The sequence below is a fragment of the Equus przewalskii genome, chromosome 2, assembly GCF_037783145.1.
Source record: "Equus przewalskii isolate Varuska chromosome 2, EquPr2, whole genome shotgun sequence".
Taxonomy (NCBI): Eukaryota; Metazoa; Chordata; class Mammalia; order Perissodactyla; family Equidae; genus Equus; species Equus przewalskii.
The window spans coordinates 13,272,215-13,292,440 of record NC_091832.1 but is presented as its reverse complement, the minus strand read 5'-3'; the positions used below and the strand labels follow the sequence as shown (position 1 = coordinate 13,292,440).

The window sequence follows — 20,226 nt, the reverse complement described above, 5'->3', positions numbered from 1 at the left end:
AGTTTGATGATTCAATATAGTTAGGAAATACTATAAAGCAGTCACTTTGCTACAGTACTAGGAAATAACAGGATGAAGATAATACAACGCCCCCCTCTTTGGGAAATCAGTCTTTTTAGTAAACAATTACAATACAACCTCAGGTATGTATAAAAGCACTCATTTAATCCTTATAACAATTCCATGAGTATGGGATTGTCACTATTATTATTATTAGTCCTCATTTTTTGGGGTAAAAAAATATGAGACCCTACTACCACAGTGCCTGCGTGGCACATAGTAGACAGTAACTGTCTGATGAATGAATTAATAAAGTAAAAAAAGATTTTCTTGGGCTGGCCCAGTGGCATAGTGGTTAAACTTGCATGCTCTGCTTTGGGAGCCCAGGGTTTGCCGGTTCAGATTCCAGGTGCAGAACTACGTACTGCTTGCTGTGGCAGGCATCCCACATATAAAGCAGAAGAAGATGGGGACAGATGTTAGCTCAGGGCCAATCTTCCTCAGCAAAAAGAGGAGGATTGGTGGCAGATGTCAGCTCAGGGCTAATCTTCCTCAAGATTAAAAAAAAGATTTTCTCACAGCAGTGGGTTTTCTGATGGCAATTTTAGTAATTCAGATTAATTACAATAATAACTAACATTGATAATTAACATTTATAGAATGTATACTATTGGCTAGGAATTATGATTAACACTTTGTACACATTATCTCAATCTTCAAAACCCCTATGCTACTGTGCTATTATTATTTATACTTTACAAAGAAACAGGTTTATAGTAGATATGTAACTATCTAAGATCTAACAACTAGTGATGACTATTCATTTAACTAAAGAATTTGTACTATTGAACAGTGTTTAAAGAAATATAACTTTGCTAGTTTGAAGATCCTTTTAAGGGAGGTTCTAGTCTGCAGTACTGGGTACCAAAGAGACCCGAATTTAGATCTTAGGCAGATACTCTAAATTTTGGTCTGTCTAGTCCCCAATCTATGGGTACTAGATACCAGTTGGAGTATCATATTTTAAGAGCAAACTTGATAAACTGAAAAACTACCAATAAGATGATCAAGATGGTGAAAGAGTGAGAAACTGTGACAGCTGAAAGAACAAAAGTTGTTCAGTAGGGAAAAGAAAAGATTGTGTGTGGGGGACCCTGCGCAGGACAAGGAGCAGGAGTGGGGTTACAGCACTCTTCAAATACTTGACAGTCTTAAGGAAGAAGCAAATTTCACCTGAATAGCCCAACAGCAAAACTAAAAATGAATAGGTAAAACATGAACAGAAGTATTTTTGGTTTCCATATTAACTTATATCTGTCAATCAGAGCTAGTCAAAAAGAATAATTTGGTAAGGAAATGAGTTTCCCATCATTAGAAGTGCTCAAGCAGAAACTGGATTATAACTTGCCATGATTCACTTATGTAACATTTATTGAACACTTACTCTATGCTCAGTCAGACACTATTCTGGAACCTGGAGGAAAGTTGGACTAGAAAGTATCAAATGTGAGTGGCTAAGAAAGATTACTTAATATATTTGAAACAAATTTCTATCTATACATTCTGCCATTACGTTTTATCATAAATGCAGAAAACAGAAGGCCAAAAACAATCAACTGGAAAATTCCTTATATCGCAATCTAAATCGACTACACTGTTTCTCAATAGCATACCTACTCTTTCCCAAAGGTGGCTTAGGGAAAGCCTGGTTCCTACTGCCCTTCCTGAGTCAACCAGGGCAGCAGCTCTTTAATTAATTTTATTTTCTAGGCTTCTGTATAAGCTTTGGTTTGGAAAACAGGGTCTGTACTTTAAAAAGTCTGAAAAACACTGAACTAAATTATCACTGGTTTAAGAGTAAAGTGGATATCGACGTGGAAATTTTTGTAAGTGGTTCCAACTTTTCTAAGACTTTAAAATCAAGATTCCTCCTTTGGGTGGGGAAACGGATGATTTCAACTCACATTCTAGGAAAGCAGAGTCATATTTGCTCAGAAAGTAAGGCTCAACCATCAGAATGCCTTGTCTTACTGCCCGAGATTTCTTACCCTGAACATACAATCTGTACCAGAACCATCGTTTCTTTTTCTACATATAACTCATTATTTATACCTAAACAATTCCTTTTGAAGGCCTCTTTAGGTTAAGAAGTTCAAATGTGGATTTTTTTCCCTACTCTTCTACTTAAGGCTCTCTTACTTCCTTCTGAATCTTAACTCTGAGCCACAAAAAAAAAAGTCTCTCCATATATTTCTTCTTAGGAAAAAAATTCCTAAGACTGCAACTCACTATCCAGGAACCACCAAACCTTCACAAGTCAGCCTATAACACGCCAGCTAAGGAAGAAACAGCCTACAGAATCTACTTCTCACAACAATGCTTAGAAAGGCAGGGCGCACGGGCCATTACTAAAGACATGTCACTACAGAAGTTGCCTCATTTCACTATAATGAAAATGACGGTTTGCTGAAGAAAAAAAAATCTCTTTTCTATTTTTCTAAGTTTCTCTAATAAGATGACTGATTTCTGCAAGCTGACTGCTCTACAATAAATTGAGTTACTAAGTGTACCCCAAAGTGAAGAACATGACCCCAATCCAGATGCCTCTGAAGTGGGGACAACGCCGTTTTGGAAAATAAATGCTGTTATCATTCAATATCTGCAAAAAATAAATCTGTCAGTAGAGTGAATGCCAAACAAGTCCTGCATAATTGTGAACAGTCTGCAGCCTCATTTTTCTCTTTGCTTTTAGATGACTTTTTGCTAAGCTGAATGCAAAATCCCCAAAGAGCACAAGGAACAGGCTCCTCCCCCCAGTGTCTGGTTGCCATCTGTTCTCAGTGTGAAAAGAAAGGCGTCAGTCTGAAAGGCCAGGGCCTGGGATACAGATGAAGGTGCCACTCTGTCAGGCCCTCTCCTGCCTGTGTTCCCAGAGAATGCACCATGTAAGACTCACTGAGTCCAGACACATTCCCGTCCTCTTTACAGCTCCACCACTTCCAAAGGAAAGTCTTTGCTGTCTGATCAATGTACTTTGTTTCCAAAGCTGGAAATGCTGCAAGAAGAAACAAGTCTCAAAGGAAAACTAAATCATCCTGACATCTTCATAATACTATTTTTCTTTACATTTTTATAGAAGGTGTAATAGAAAGAATATAAATGACTACTGTTTTGATTTTTATTCTAAAAATGCAAAGCCCACACTAGAAATGCAAATGTTCTTCTACTAACTGGAGTCCACAAAGAGAAAGTGGAAAAACTGCTAAGAGCCAGAAGTATTTCTGATCACGTGTGACCACAAACCATGAATAAACACAGACTGTTTGGACTGTGAAGCAACCGTATATCTGAAGTGCAATTAACTTGCAAGTCCCCGGGGCACACCGACCCTCAGCTGCTTATGTTTGGGAGGAGGAGTTCTCTTCTAACGCCAATAATATGCCTCTTTTACTGCAGAGACCAACCGGCATCTCCACAGGCCTCCCCACTGACTACTCCAAGAGTCCTCAGGATGCCTTATCCCAAGGCTGCTCCTCTAGAGGAGCCAGGGCAAGGTCAAGGGCAAAAAGCACAGCTCTTAAGGACAGCAAATGTGTGCATTTTTGACAAACTGGAAACATACAAGGTCTTCAAGGGACGGCAGAAGACTGCACTTTAGTGTTTGGGGAGAAATCAAGACACCCAGGAATTCAAAACCCAAACTGCTGCCAGTTAGTCTTGGCTAAAGCAAACAAATTAAGCTTAGAAAACCCAATTACCAAGCCATGGCAAAGCCCAGAAATCTCTCATTACAAGAACATTTTTAATCAAGCCAAAACCACAGAGTAAAACTAGAAGAAAAAAACAAAAGTTAAATCAGAAAACCGGATGTGTGTGTGGTGGTAATGGTGGGGTGGGAGGTGGGGACAGCTACTGGGAATAGCCTCTTTTCTTTTCTGGCAGCTGTTCTATGACAGATTGTTATAAATAACACAATCTGGCAAACAATTTCCTATGGCATGGAGAAAGAGACACACACTCCCCTGGAAAAAAACTGTCAGGGCAAGGTAACTACCATGCTTATACCCACCCAGCACTTCCACAAACGATGGCTATGATCCAAATCACCACTCTGCACTCCACCCCTGACCATATGGAACTAATGAGTTCAGTTATTTGGTGTGACCATGAATGGTCACAATTTACATTTTCCTATGTGGGCCAATCTCAATCCAATCCCCAAGAATAGTTTGGTGCTTTAATAAACACCATTGGCTAACTGCAGTGGAGACCTCCCCAAGCTCAATTTTGGTTGAAAACGCTTGGAAAAGATTCTCAGTCTGCAGTCCCCAAAGAGCACAGCAAAGGGCCAAATGCCACTGTTTTTACTGAGGGTGGAGTAGTAGGTACAGGAAGGAATGACCAACTCGGTAAGAAAGAAATGTGATAATCCTTAGGCTTAGAGCTCAATATCCTTCCTGTGTTCCTTAGCTTAGTCATAGTGTCACCACCATCCAGGATCTTAAATGAGGAATCTGGCCAAAGTCTAGGAATGAAGTCCTCCCTCTCCTACCCAGTCCCCCACCCCAACATCTCACTGGTCCCCAAGTCCTCCTCTTTTATTTCCACTGCACTGCCTTAATTCAGGCCTCAAAATATTTTTCTACTCTCTTAACTCGTCTCTCTTACGCCAGGTTTCCCCTATTCTAATCCATATTCCAATTTCTGCTGCTTATTTCATTTCCCTGCTTAAAGACACCCTAAAATAGTGTTCTCCAAACATAAAAAAAAATGTTGAAGACTTATCCACTTACTCCCACTTACTTTTTAAGTTTGTTTAAAAATACACAAATCACTATAAACGATACAACATGCTTTTTATATAATATATACAAAAATAGTTTTGAAAGAAGAAAAACTGAAAGAATTAGAGATTCTAATATGTTCCTCTGGTACTCCATCCTGCACACTCCTTGGCTTTGAGAACACCCCACTTTGGAGATCACTGCTCTACGGGACTGGGTTCAAATTCCTTATCATGACATTAAGGGTCTTCAGAATAGGACTCCACCTACCTAATTCAGGCTTCTTTCCTACAATTTCCCCTCCACATAGCTAATATTAATTTGCTAGAGTAAACTGCCAAGAACGCATTCTCTATTCTGTCTTCCCACCCCACTCCACATTCATCCATCAAGATTCAGGTCTTAGCAAAGTTATTAAAAAGTGCAGAGCTGGGGCCGGCCCACGTGCCACTGCAGCAGCCCAGGGTTTCACTGGTTTGGATCCTGGGCGTGGACATGGCACCGCTTGTCAGGCCACGTTGAGGCGGCGTCCCACATACCACAACTAGAAGGACCTGAAACTAAGATATACAACTATGTATCAGGGGGATTTGGGGAGACAAGGCAGAAAAAGCAAAAAAAAAAAAAAAAGATTGGCAACAGTTGTTAGCTCAGGTGCCAATCTTTAAAAAAAAAAGATTTAAAAAGGGCAGAGCCAATATATTATCTCCTCCAGAGGTGAAGTCTTTTCTGATCCATTATAGACCTTAAATCTCTAAATTGGATTACACGGGCTTTTTTCCCCATACAGACTTTGAACTTCATAAGGAGGTCTTTTATCTTTGTATACACAGAGGCAAACAAAAGCATCAGTAAATGTTAGTACAAATGTTAAGCTGACTCAAAGATTAAAACATTCAATTTTAGGGCGCCGGCCTGGTGGCGCAGCAGTTAAGTGCACATGTTCTGCTTCAGGGGCCTGGGGGTTTGCCGGTTCAGATCCCAGGTGCAGACATGGCACCACTTGGCAGGCCATGCTGTGGTCGCCATCCCACATATAAAGTAGAGGAAGATGGGCATGGATGTTAGCTCAGGGCCAGTCTTCCTCAGCAAAAAAAGGAGGATTGGCAGCAGTTAGCTCAGGGCTAATCTTCCCAAAAAAACAAAAAAAATCCAACTTTAGATGTTTAAAAACAGTATATTCCTGACAGAGCTGAGTGACCTCTTTGTAGAGATTTCGACTGTTCAGAGTTAGGACAGGGGCCACAAAGGCAATTTTGCAGCTCTTAAAGCAACAAACCTGCTGCCTCCAAAGGACAGGCAGCAATGTCTGAAAGAAATCAGATTCAGCTGTCCTGGAGGGCATGGCTGGAGGGTGATATGCTACATTTATAATTCTTTTCTTCGAAGAATCTTTTTAGATTTTTTTTTCCCTTTTTCTCCCAAAGCCCCCCATTACATACTTGTGTATTTTTTTAGTTGCAGGTCCTTCTAGTTATGGCATATAGGATGCCACCTCAGCATAGCTTGATGAGCAGTGCCATGTCTGCGCCCAGGATTCTAACTGGCAAAACCCTGGGCCGCCAAAGCAGGGTGTAGGAACTTAACCACTCGGCCACGGGGCTGGCCCCTACATTTATAATTTTAAAATGAAGGTTCAACATTTATAGTTCCAATAATTATAGTTCATTCACTTTCCCTATGGGAAGTTTTCCTCTTTGGGTTAAGAACAAATAGAGGAATTCTACTCATCCTTCCTGTATGAAGCTAAAAAGTAACCGAGAATGTGTTAATTTCTAACTCTGTTAAATGAGTTCTCTATAAAAATGCTAGTCACCTCTCTTCCAGGATTTAGATATCTGCAATTTAATTTTAATCTCCAAATGCACTGATATTAATAGAGAAATAACAAAGGTTTTCTTGTCCTCTCAAATCAAACCTTCACTTTGAAATAATTTATTATTCTGAATTTATATCAAATAATTTCATTCTTTTTCTTTGGTCAGACATAAACAGTCCACAGGATAAAAACATTATTGCCCCATTTTAAGACCATGGAAAATGCTCTTAAAATTACATTACATATTTTCTGCCTGTAACTTGAATTTTAATTTCATCCTGAGGTATGACATAGAAATACTGTTCAGTTTACTTGGAAACTAGAAAGGTTGGGAGAAGGTCAGCAGAGGGTGGTTAGGGGCTGTAACAAAGGGGAGTTTATAACAACATGAGACAAAGACAACTAAGTTAAAAAAAAAAAACAAAAAACAAAACTAAAATCAGAATTTTATCACCCCCAAAAAGCACCTTCTAAGATTAGGTATGTTTTCCTTTCCTATAAATTCCACATGTGACTTTGACTAAGTCATTCCCTCTTTGGGCCTCAGTTTCCTCATCTATAAGATGAGAGGGCTGCACCAGCTCTGAAATCCTTCATGGCATAAAACTGTATGATTACAGGGGTCAAGCTAGTTTCAATTCTTTATCTAGAGCTATGTTCTGGGTTCAGTGGCGTTAATAGTGGTGGTGACCTTAAAGTCCTGAGTTTCTCATCAACTTTAGGAATCATCAAGAAAGATTAAATCATGTTAAGTATAATTTTGATGCTCAGCACATTTAATTAAACTTGAATTCTTTCAAAAGTAATAATCCATGTATGACATGTATGACAACTCTTAGTTAATCAGAGAAGTCAAGCACAAAAATCCATAACCAGCTAACTATCCTGGTTAAAGAGAATGTTACTATCCAAGTTCATTCGTTAAAGGATGTGTCTCTAAATACATTTTCAGCAATAGCCTGAGTAATTACATACTTTTAGGGTTCTAATCCATAAAATTCCAGTTTGGAACTGTGAAACAAGTTATCAGCAGTGACTCCATCTTTTACTCTGGACTCTATCTTGCTAAAAATAAGAAACTGTGCTGATCTTGCTAACTTGCCAAAAGGGAGTTATTTGCTGAGAAAGGATTTTCTGAAGGACTGTGCAAAAATATACTTTTTCTGGTAAGTGCAAGATGTTGTTGAGTAAGCCAACGACCTGTAATATAAATTTACCCTCCAATCGTAAATCTTAAAAAACAACTGAGGTAATTGTTCTGGGCTTTCTTTTTTGCTAATAAAAACTCCTGACTTTTACTCCTCAGAAGGATACTTTTCTGGCTGCTACCAGAATCTGTGTCCCCTAAATTATAATTCTAATACCCCAAGTAAAAGCCCTCCTTTTGTTTTGCAGTTGCCTCTTTTCTTTAAGTTGACATATTTGGTGTCAGAAGTGAGATCTGCAGTGACTTCCTGCCTGTTTCCAGCACCATCGCTGGTTTCAAGCAAGGTACTTGCATGAGCCCTTCGTGCTCCATTGTTTCTCTGATGACCTTAGGTTCAGGTGGTAAGTCCTCTTGGTTCCAAATCTCCCACCTTGGTTGAGGTTCTGGCTTTTATTCTGGGTGTCTTTTTGAACTGTTTGAAGGGAATTTACTTTCTCTTTGGGTGAGTACATACTTGTAATGAGAGGTGCGCAGCCTAAGACTGCTACGGGGACTCAACTCCTGTTTGGGACTCCCGCTGGAATTATAACGGAAGTATGCAGTCTAAGACTGCTATGGAGACTCAACACCCAGTTAGGACTCTTGCTGGAATTATAATGCAAAGTACATAGTCTAAGACTGCTACAAGGACTCAACCCCCATTTGGGACTTATGCTGGATTTATGTTTAAAAATTATAGGCCCTCTGCATATAAATTTTTAAAGAAATGGTACTGGTATACCAAGGATGATTTAAAACTTGCTTGGCCCCAATGGGGCTCTTTTGAAATACCTAAAGTAGTTTATTTGTACACAATTGGAAAATAAGAGATCTAAAATTAAGCAAGTGAAATATGAAGCTTATTTTAATTGGTATGTTGAAGACTCCTTGCAAGTGACCTATCATGTTCAAAAGGGGAGAAAACACATAATTCCTGGTGTTTTAGAAGAGCTTTTGGAAAAAAGGGCCCCTCAAAGTAGAGACATTTTAGAGAATCAAAAGCAAGACAGGTTCCATCTGGTGTACGGACTAGGCTCTTATGCCCTTCTGGAAATGGGTGAACTTTTGAATAATTTGAAATTGTAATGGCTGTTCCGGGGAAACTTTGTTTCAGAGAAGTCCACCTTAAGGGGTACCCTTAAAAGAGGATTCCAAACCTTTCAGAAACAATGGAATGCATTCTTGCCTGGTATGAATAAGTTTCTAAAAGACAAAATGACTTCAAAAAGGATCTTTACAGCATACAAATAAAAAAAAATCTTTTATTAAAATCTTTGGCCATCTGAGTAGGTAATCTTAACTTAGTCCCTCTGCCAGAAACAATTTGGATCCAAGTATTCTCTTGAGTTTTGTATCTGAGACATGGCTAAAATTTTTAAAGATCTCTGTGTCTGTCTGTATATCTATGTTTGTATGTCTTATATACATTATATGATATTTTTCTACCTCTGGATAATACTGCCAAAATTAAACATTTATATAAATTAAGTATTCCTAAAACTGTCAGAAATACAGAAACTAACCCAAATGTTTTTCAAGCTCACATGATCTGAAATAATCTTTGATACGCAAGAAAGAATTTTAGTTTGTTGGTTTAATAAAAACAAGCATGTCTTCAGAGTTATCGATACTGAATGTAATGCAAACATACAACTTTTTCTACCTGGGTTTATTACTCAAATAAGCTCATGATATTTCTGTTACAGAATTTGTTAACAAGAAAAATAATTTAAGATGATGGTTAACTATTTAAGGTCTCATACAAACATATTTGTTAAGAACAAATGTTTAAATAAATGTAAATAAGATAAAAGCTTATACTAAGTTAAACTAAATAACGGATATTCAGGGACCGGCCCCGTGGCCAAGCGGTTGGGTTCACGCCCTCTACTTCGGTTTTGCTGGTTTGGATCCTGGGCATGGACATTGCACTGCTCGTCAGGCCATGCTGAGGCAGCGTCCCACACAGCACAACCAGAAGGACATACAACTAGAACATACAACTATGTACTGGGGGTGCTTTGGGGAGAAGAAGAAAAAAGAAAAAGAAATAGATAGTCATTGAATATCTAAATCATTTCCAGACAGGATGGTATACTGAGACATTGATTGCTAAACATAAGTTTGTCTAATTTTGGTTTTCTAACTTTTTTACAGAGAGAAAAACAATATTTGGGTCTATCAATACACATGTTTTGTGCCACACTGAAAAGTTTGCTGTAAAGAGAAACATGCTTCTAGAAATTATGAAATGCGTTTATGGATTTGCTAATCTATTACAGAATGCTAATATATGACAGACACTGCACAATTGCCTGCTTCCTAGTTTTCATTGGAAAGCAAAGATTACAAATAGTTTTAAAAAGCTGAAAGAAGAGCTGAGAACACAAAATGAACCAAAGAGAAAATATCAGAACACTTAGAGTAAGAAACATAAATTAACTCTGTGCAAACTGTGTACACTGATGCTGGGAGAATGCAAATAGACCAGTAGGCACCTGTTTGTAAGATGAAAAGCGACAGAATCCCATGAGAGCTTTCTCCAACTATAGAAGGATTTACTGTAACTTTTTATTTTTTAAACTATAGTCACAGACCATTGATAAATTATGATTAACATTTATTTAAATAGAGAATATACATGGTATCTACATTTATCAATATTGATAAATTCATTATAAATTTATTATCTATATATAAATAAAATAATTTCCTAAAGTGCAAAATAGAATGCACATATGGAATATACTAAAAATAGGAAACATGTCAGTTTATTAAACTTTTATTTCAGTTACTTAAATGGTTTTATACACGTAGGTATATACTAGACCATAATATACACTATATTTCTTGCTGTGGAATGATCCAACATGTTTGAAAGCCTTGCTCTTATACCACAGTAAACTGAGCAACAGAAAGGTCTATGTGGCCAGATGGAGAGGCCAGTATAAGAACAACCACTCTTTCTGTCCCATACAGAGTGATAACTCCTCAAGGCCAGACTATAATCATTCTTTGACAGGCTCATACTTTGTTGCCTTGTCTTTTCAGATTTACAGTCAGGCAGCAATCTTTGTTTAAAAATAGGGGAAGCCCTATTTCTTTCTTTTTTTTTTTCTAACATTTTATTTTATTTTTGAGGAAGATTAGCCCTGAGCTAACATGTGCCACCAATCCTCCTCTTTTTGCTGAGGAAGACTGGCCATGAGCTAACATCCATGCCCGTCTTCCTCTACATTATATATGCGTTGCCTGTCACAGCATAGCTTGAGAAGCAGTGCATCAGTCCACACCCGGGATCTGAACCGGCGAACCCCGGGCCACCAAAGCAGAACATGCGAACTTAGCCACTGCACCACTGGGCTGGCCCCTCCCCTATTTCTTAGAAGTACTTGCAAGATTGAGAATTCTGATGGTGGCTCCCCAGACATTTATTGCTCTGCCATCAGTTTAGAAGTTGTTGTTCCATCTTTCCAACCTTCATTCTGCCTACTCAACTCAGAGCAACCCTCTTCAGCAATAATGTAGGGATCCTGTTGCCTCTGTCTGTTCTGTCATTCCCAGTCAAGGAGAGCAAGATCAAGATGAACCTATGGACACAAGTGAATCTCATACTGTAATTTCCAAAAAGCATATGGTTTATTTTAACTATATTATGTAGAAGGGGTTTACATTCATTTAATGTAATTCATAGTCAATAATGCTATCCTCTAAGAGTAAAATCTGTAAGTATTCTGTAATAACTGTCTTGTATCATTTATTTTCTAGATAAACTTTCTAGGTTTTTGAAATTGATAAAATGATTGTATATGAAAAGCAGACAAAGAAAGTAGGATGTGTGTTTTCGGGAAGAGAAGGTATGAGGAATGGAGATGAATTTTTGTTCAAGAGAAAAAGAAAGTAATTTTGCCCTAAAATAAAATGACTGTTCCAAAATAAGAAAGAAAAAGATAGAAGACACACATAAAAGTTGTAGAAGATTTGTGAAAAAGGAATCTTTAAAAAGAATTTTAATATGTGGTCAAGCTGGCTAAGATTAAAATAAATTTATTTAAAAATGATTTTTAATATCAAAAGTACCCTGGTGCAAAATTAGAATTTGGTTTTTCTCTCTATTAAAAGGACAAAGTCTTCTCAGATTACTGGTCTGCTCTTAATAAGAAACTGTAAACAAAGTTTGTTTACCCTTAATGTAATCTGCCTGGGAAACAAAGGTTCTGTGCTTGTCTTTATCAAGTCTTCAATTACTTAGAAAAGCTGCTTTTTCTCAGTGTTAAAAGAGCTGGGTTTTGCTCAGAACTATGTAACTTGTATTTGCCTTTAATATCTTTTATGTCATTTTGGTTAAATGGATAATTAAGTATTGTTTCATAAAAATCTGTGGTCTTATTGGTCAAATGTCCAAAACCTTTTTGATATTTTTGACAAACTTCCCCAAAAATCACATTTTAAATAAAGTCTTTTGACCTGAGAGATATTTAATTAGGCTTATTTGATATGTTAAATTACATGGAAAGCATTGTCAAATAAGAAGTAACACTAAGCCTTGTTGACAGTGTGTCTGTACAGGTATGTGTTGTAAGTGCTCCAGAAATAATGCGAAAATCGTGAAAATTTGTTATGTCCTAATAAAATGTTATCAATCAAACTCCAATTATTATCTTAAAATGTCGTATGTCTCAAAAATAACCAAATTCCCTTGTCAACATGGCATTATAATGAACTCTCATATAATGATCTTTAATAATGAGCATTTTAAAGTCTTTTGTCATTTGTAGATAGTTATTGTTTTACTCTGATGCTTTGGCAAAAAATTGTGCCTGCAAAAGTGCTTCATCTTCAAAGAGGTTCATAGAAAAGACTTTGACAAGTACTCTAGAATACAGATTTTTGATAACTTTAGGATCATAACATTGAACTGGGTGGGAATTTCTAAAATCTTAATGGGAAACTGACTGCTTTGATATTTTGCTTTCCAGATTTAAAGGACCCATTTTTCTCCTCTCCTTTAAGCTATCTATAACTTAACAGCAATTTGGTAAAGTGTATCTTTGCAACAAAGGTTGAAGCATTACCTTTTTCTCCCTACCTGATCCCTCCAGAATTCTGAAACTCTTATTAAAATATCCTTATTTTCATGACAATATATGTATTTGCTTAAGTTCAATAAGAATCCATTCTCCTGGGGCCGGCCCAGTGGCACAGCAGTTAACTGTGCACGTTCTGCTTTGGGAGCCTGGGGTTCGCTGGTTCGGATCCCAGGTGCCGACATAGAACCACTTGGCAAGCCATGCTGTGGTAGGTGTCCCACATATAAAGCAGAGGAAGATGAGCATGGATATTAGCTCAGGGCCAGTCTTTCTCAGCCAAAAGAGGAGGACAGGCAGCGGATGTTAGCTCAGGGCCAATCTTCCTCAAAAAAAAAAAAGGAGGGGCCAGCCCGGTGGCGCAGCGGTTAAGTGCACACGTCCCGCTTCTCGGTGGCCTGGGGTTCACCGGTTTGGATCCCAGGTGCGGATATGGCACTGCTTGGCAAACGCCATGCTGTGGTAGGTGTCCCACGTATAAAGTAGAGGAAGATGGGCACAGATGTTAGCTCAGGGCCAGTCTTCCTCAGCAAAAAGAGCAGGATTGGCAGCAGTTGGGGCTAATCTTCCTCAAAAACAACAACGAAAAAGAATCTATTCTCTGTATAACAAGATGCTCAATGCACCTAGCCTCTGCTTCCTTTGATCAACAACTGATAAAAGGCGATATACTTCAATCGTGTAAAAGCATAATCAAATCCACATAGAATAATGGTACTTTGGTAGAACAATCTTTCCACAGTGAGCTCCTGGGAGACAAAAACATCAGACATCAAAACCACAGCCTGAAGGAAAGACGCCTCCAGAAAGACTCCCTCCAGCCTCGCTGGAAAGGACCTCATGAGGTACTGTTAACAAGCCAAATGTGTCACCAAACTCCAAGGAGTAGACTCTTGGATTCACATGTCACATCCAAAAAGACACCAAATCCTGACTGGACCTGCACATCAACTCGTGACCTGGAAGTAAGATTTCCAGGAATTAAAGCAGGTAACAGTGGAGCAGACAGCTTTCCCAAGCTTCTGGACCAGGCCTATAGATTTGTATGTCCTTTCCCACCAAACAATTTGTTATTCTCTTTGCTATTGTTATTCTCATGCCATTAGGAGAACTCTTCTTTTTTTTTTTAAAAAAAGATTTTATTTTATTTTTCCTTTTTCTTCCCAAAGCCCCCCGGTACATAGTTGAATATATATATATATTTTAGTTGTGGGTCCTTCTAGTTGTAGCATGTGGGACACCGCCTCAGCGTGGCTTGATGAGCAGTGCCATGTCCGCGCCCAGGATCCCAACAGTGAAACCCTGGGCCACCGTAGCGGAGTGCGTCAACCCAACCACTTGGCCATGGGGCCGGCCCCAGAACTCTTTTATCTACTCTTCTGTGTACTGAAAGCACATGACCACATTTGTAACCAGTGTTTTTTTACTCCTTCTTGTGGATCTCTTTATATGAAGTGAAGAATTTCAAGAATGAGTTTATATTTGGCATTTTAACCTAGAAAGCACACAGCAGATCCTTTAGGAAGCTGGACGTGAAAGATTGCTGGATTAAAGTATTTAGGATATCATCTGTCCTGACAAGTATCTTAATGCTTTCTGCTCTAATGCACACAGTAGGAATTCTTAGATGGTGGCAAAACCTTATGAAATCAGAAAAACTCCCTGCTGTTATATTGATTATTGCCTTACAGATTGAACCTCTTGCTTAGGTGACACCCAACCACCTTTCTTCAAGTCCTTCTTACAATGGCTTCTGTTATTAGGGGTAGCTTTGGTTCTCAGGTTGGCCTTTTATTTTTCACACCCCTTTATTCCTATCCTGCAGAAACTTTCTAGTTCTGCAAACCTGACTGTTGTATCTGCCCTAGAGCAAATAATACTCAGGATACATCTGAACTAGTGACTTGATCACTATCCTTACAAGGATGGAAAAATTTATCTGGTCAAAATGTTGGCTCCTCCTTCGGGTTTTTGTGAATCCATCTACAAGCGTCCCTCTGGAAAACAAAGCCCCAATGTTACTACCTTTCACTGGGTGCCTCTTACTCATAAGGGAATACCCCTTACTCACATTTGGACACTGACCAAAAACCTTTCCTTTTGCTTCAAAAACATTAATGGAAGATAAACAACCACATGGACCAAGAGAACAGATTAGTGGTTACTAGAGGGGAAGGGGGTTGGGAAGTGGACATAAGGGGTAAAGGGGCACATATACATGGTGACTAACAATGTACAACTCAAATTTCACAATGTTATAAACTATTATGACTTCAATTAAAAAAACACATTAATAGAACTGACAAAACTTTATGTTACCTTCCAATGAATACTTGTACCTATATACTCCTATATGATTCAGATGATCATGAATTCACTCTCTGTTGGAGTCTACATGACTACAGCATAATTTCTCACGATGTATCCTTATGGCGGGCAATGAGATCTATAATGGAACTAGTCACTGGAAAGCAGATGTGCTTCCCCCTAATGGAACAATGTAGGGAAATCATCAAAAGTCCGGAGAACGGTGGGAAGGTAGTTTCACCTACCTTTTCCCCATATCTGCGCCAAAATCTGACTTATAAGAATCAAACTCGTTTGCTGTTTCAAGTACATAGAAATATGAAATGCTCTTATAATCACTTGCACAATTCCATTAAACAGATTATCATGTACTCTGAGAGGATGATTATATTTCTGACCATGAAGTTTCTTCCTTTGTAGCTAATAAACAAATCTGGCCAAAGGAACCTATTTATGCCTTGTCCTTAGAAGGTTTTGGACATTTCTTCTCATGTGGCACAAATATTTACTCCACTCTCCCTAATAAATGGCAAGGGTGTGATGGGGTTGTTGCTCTTGCCTCTGACACCACCATTAGAAAGACTCCGCCCTCCAGTGCTCACATACCAAATCTGGGATCCTTCTCAAATCAATTAAAGAGACCTGGGTGAAGCCAGGGTGGTTATAATTTTGGATAGATGCTGACCAATAACCCAATTGTAGATAGAAAAGGGTTTGGTCATTCTTTTGCAAGAGCATTTTTCCCTTGGTTCAGAGTAATGGATCTTGAAAAAGTAATCTGCAACCTTTCTATTGTCACGGCCACCACTTTTAATGCTTCTGTTCAAGCATTCAAATATCAACAACTAAATTGATAGCCTGGCAGACTTTGTCCTATAAAATAGAAGGGTAGTAGATATTTTAATGGCCCAACAAGGAGGCACCTGTGCCCGCCTAGGAAAAGAATGTTGTTTTTATGTTAATCAATCTGGCAAGGTGACACAAGAATTAAAAAATAAAGATATTATTAATTTATTGGTGACATAGGACACATGCCAGGACTTGGAGATTATTTCAATCTCTTTAGCTGGTTACCAGCAGGAACAGGGTCTGAAAATTATGGGAACTAGCAATCCTCAGACAGGAAAAGAGAACTTGTGGACCCAATAACTGAAAGGCTGCCACAGGAAGAGGAAGGTGATGTGTTCTTTTTTTTTTTATCTGTTTTTTTTTTTTTTGGAAGAAGATAAGCCCTGAGCTAACATCTGCTGCCAATCCTCCTCTTTTTGCCGAGGAAGACTGGCCCTGAGCCAACATCCACGCCCATCTTCCTCCACCCTATATGTGGGACGCCCACCACAGCAGAGCCTGCCAAGCGGTGCCATATCCGTACCCGGGATCTGAACCAGTGAACCCTGGGCCGCCGAAGCAGGCCAGCCCAGATGATGTGTTCTAATTGCTCAAAGACAGAATATGGTCAGAAAGTAGAAATTTGGGGCCAGCCCCATGGTGTAGTGGATAAGTTTGGCACACTTCGTTTTCATGGCCCAGGTCTGCAGATTCAGATCCTTGGTGCAGACCTGTACCACACGTGAGCCATGCTGAGGTGGCAACCCATATACAAAACAGAGGAAGACCAGCACAGGTGTTAGCTCAGGGAGAATCTTCCTCACCAAAAAAAGAGTAGAAATTTAAGGGGAGCACTGATGAGTTCATAAGAAACTTTCTAATATCTAGAACCTCATGAGAAACCCTCACTGGAGGTTTTCAAGCACAGCCTAGCATAATCTCCACAGGAAATACCCAAGAATAGATTCTTGTAGAGAGTAAAAGATTAGATTAGATGTCTTTACTAGTCTTTTCTAATTCTATGGTCCTAAGAGTCTATCACTCTTGATTTTAACAGCATCAAAGAAAGTGTTAAAGACATTTTCTTTGTCCTTCACACTGTCCTCTCACCAAAGGGCCCAGAGGTGGCATAGATGAACTCCTTGCTCCTCATTATCACTTTCAGGCCATTTCTCTCACACTATGATCTCAGCTCATTAAAAGCTCATGACAACAGACAAAATAACCTACTCATCCTTGTTGCAGTCACCTACTGAACTCCCTGTTACCTTTCTCCTTCCTTATAGATTGTAAAACTTTTAAGCAAAGATGGTAGATTAAAGATGTACAACTATATCTTTCCTTTCCAAAAGATCACTGAAATACCAGTAAAAGGATTTTTTAAATGGGTATAAACCTACAAAAGTAGGAAGAATGGGAGAGGATACAGCATTGCAAAACTGACTCCTAAGTCAGTCTTAAAAAAACTGAGAACCAACTCAATTTATACCAGATAGCCCAAAAGGCTCAGAAACTGATATGGGTAGAAAGCTGGGCAGGGAAGAGTTAGAAATAAAGAAGGCTGGGTGAAAGATCCCTCTTTTCCACTCTGTGCAACCCAACTACTGCACAAGTCCCACCTGTGGGATAAAGAGAGTAAAATAGAGAATATCTGAACTGGGGAAGCAGAATCACAGGTGGGAGTAGGGAGAGGGGATGTGCCTTACAGAAGAATGGGGGCTTAAAAAAGAATGCATACAGGATCCATGCCCTCCCCCATCTCTGACTCTCACTCATTTCCTAGAACGCCAGCAGCCAGCTCTTTACCTTTCAGGTAGGCGAATTTAACAGTTTTCTTTGGGGACTCTGAACAATATAAGAGAAAAAAACCTAAAGATACAGTTATAAGACATTTCCCCAGAGGCCGGCCCAGTGATGCAGTGGTTAGGTTCGCACATCTTGCCTTGGCAGCCCAGGATTCACCGGTTCGGATCCCAGGTGTGGACAAGGCACTGATTGGCAAGCCATGCTGTGGTAGGTGTCCCACATATAAAGTAGAGGAAGATGGGCACAGATATTAGCTCAGGGCCAGCCTTCCTCAGCAAAAAGAGGAGGATTGGTGGCAGATGTTAGCTCAGGACTAATCTTCCTCAAAAAAAAAAAAAAAAAGATATTCTCCCAAAAAGAGCCCAACCATATTAGCTTATCACCCTACAGTGAAGTTCACAGCTGACATGCCCCATCTGTATACAAACTTGATCAAAAAGATAAAGAAATAGACAATATGAGACAAAACGTTAAGAAAATTAGACTAACAGTGTAAGAGATCCATTATCAGAATAAGTTTCCAGAAAAGAACAGGAAAAACAGACTCATCAACAAAATGATTTTTAAAAATTCACCTAAACTGAAGGACATAAATATGCAAATTGAAAGGGTTCACTGACTGGAGGGCTCACATGGATAAAACAGATTCACATGAAAGTACATCATCATGAAATTTCAGAACATGTGGGATAAAGAGAAGATGCTACAAATTTCCAGAGAAAAAGTCGGTCACATTCAAAAGATTAGTCATTACAAAAGCTCAGGATTTCTCAACAACACTGGAAGCTAAAGACAATGGAGTAATGCCTTCAAAATTCATAGGCATCAGCTTTCCAACTGATGGTTCTATACCTAGTCAAATTATCAACCAAGAATGAGGATAGAATAAAGAGATTTTTCAAGACATGCAAGATCTCAAAAAATTTAGCTCCCAATCAAATTTTGTCAGGAAGCTCTGATATGTTTTCCATAGAAACAAGAGGAGCAAACCAAGAAAAAGGAAAATATGGATTCCAGGAAACAGGACATCAAACTGAAAAAGCAAAGAGAATCCTCACGATGGTTAAGGGAGATGACAGAATGACAGCTGTGTACCAGGCATGGAAAGCAACCACTACATTGGAGGAGGTCAGAAGCTCTGGGGGAGACTTCTTTAAGAAGATGAAATTGATAGAATTGGCTGATGAGTCTAAACATCTTGAGAGGAGATTAGACAACTAGTAAAAAGTTTGCAGTTGAATTAATAATTTCACAGAAAATTAAGCATAAGAAAAGAGAAGCTGATTATTACCTTGCAGGGAAAAAAACGGTGTGGGAAAAGGAAAAAAACCTGTAGATGACCACAAGGCTCAACAGTTTACATGGTCAAACCACACAGTCAAATAAACACTAAATACTGATCTTCCAAAATTACAATATAACTATATAGGAGGAGCAAAATCCTCATCTTTCATAGTAGGGAATCAATAGGTGGTGTTTAAAAGAGAAAATTCAAGAAGTAACAATTTAAGCAGCCAGCCCTGGTGGTGTAGTGATTAAGATTTGGCACTCTCACCGCCACACCCTGGGTTCGTTTCCTGGTCAGGGAACCACACCACCCATCTGTTGTTTGTCCTAATGTGGTGGCTGCATGTTGCTGTGATGCTGAAAGCTATGCTACCAGTATTTCAAATACCAGCAGGGTCATCCATGGTGGACAGGTTTCAGCAGAGCTTCAGGACTAAGACAGGCTAGGAAGAAGGACCTAACCACCCACTTCCAAAGAAAACTGGTCATGAAAACCCTGTGAACAGCAGTGGAGCATTGTCTGATATAGTGTCAGAAGGTGAGAGGATGGAGCAAAAACATTGGGCAGGGTTCCACTCTGCTGTACACAGGGTTGCGAGGAGCTGGAATTGACTCAAAGGCACTAACAACAAAATACGTTACTTAGAGACAGAGAGGTAAAACCCAAAATAATTAGTAAAAGAAGAGAATGTGACTACCTTCACAGAGAAGGCTATGAGGAGAGGGAGGCAGGGGACTAATATTTTTAGGAACAAACTTTGAACTACTGAACTCTTTAATTGATGTACACACATAACTTTGGTAAGTACAAGATTTTCTTAAAAAGACTGCAGAATTATCTTCTTCTGTCTCACTCTTTCTTTTATTATCTTAGTAATTTCAGCATCCTTATTGTTAAGGTTTCTTGACTCTTTCACTTCTGATTATTTTTTCTCCACCTCGCCTTAGCCACTCAACTACTTTGTCATACCCTGTTCCTCGGCACTACTAATAACTGCACCACTTCCAAAATCTCATTTTAAAATATCCTATTAATCACACAACACACATATATTGAACCCTTAATATGACTTGGCACTATTTCAGGAGCTAGAGATACAGCAGTGGACGAAATAGACAAAA

General features: G+C 39.0%; 1 protein-coding gene across 2 annotated transcripts in view; it reads right to left on the bottom strand.

Annotated features, from left to right (window-relative positions):
* EIF2B3 (eukaryotic translation initiation factor 2B subunit gamma) overlaps window positions 1–20,226 on the bottom strand; it is a 128,530-nt gene that overhangs the window by 85,694 nt on the left and 22,610 nt on the right. The gene's annotated exons all lie outside the window — the stretch shown is intronic.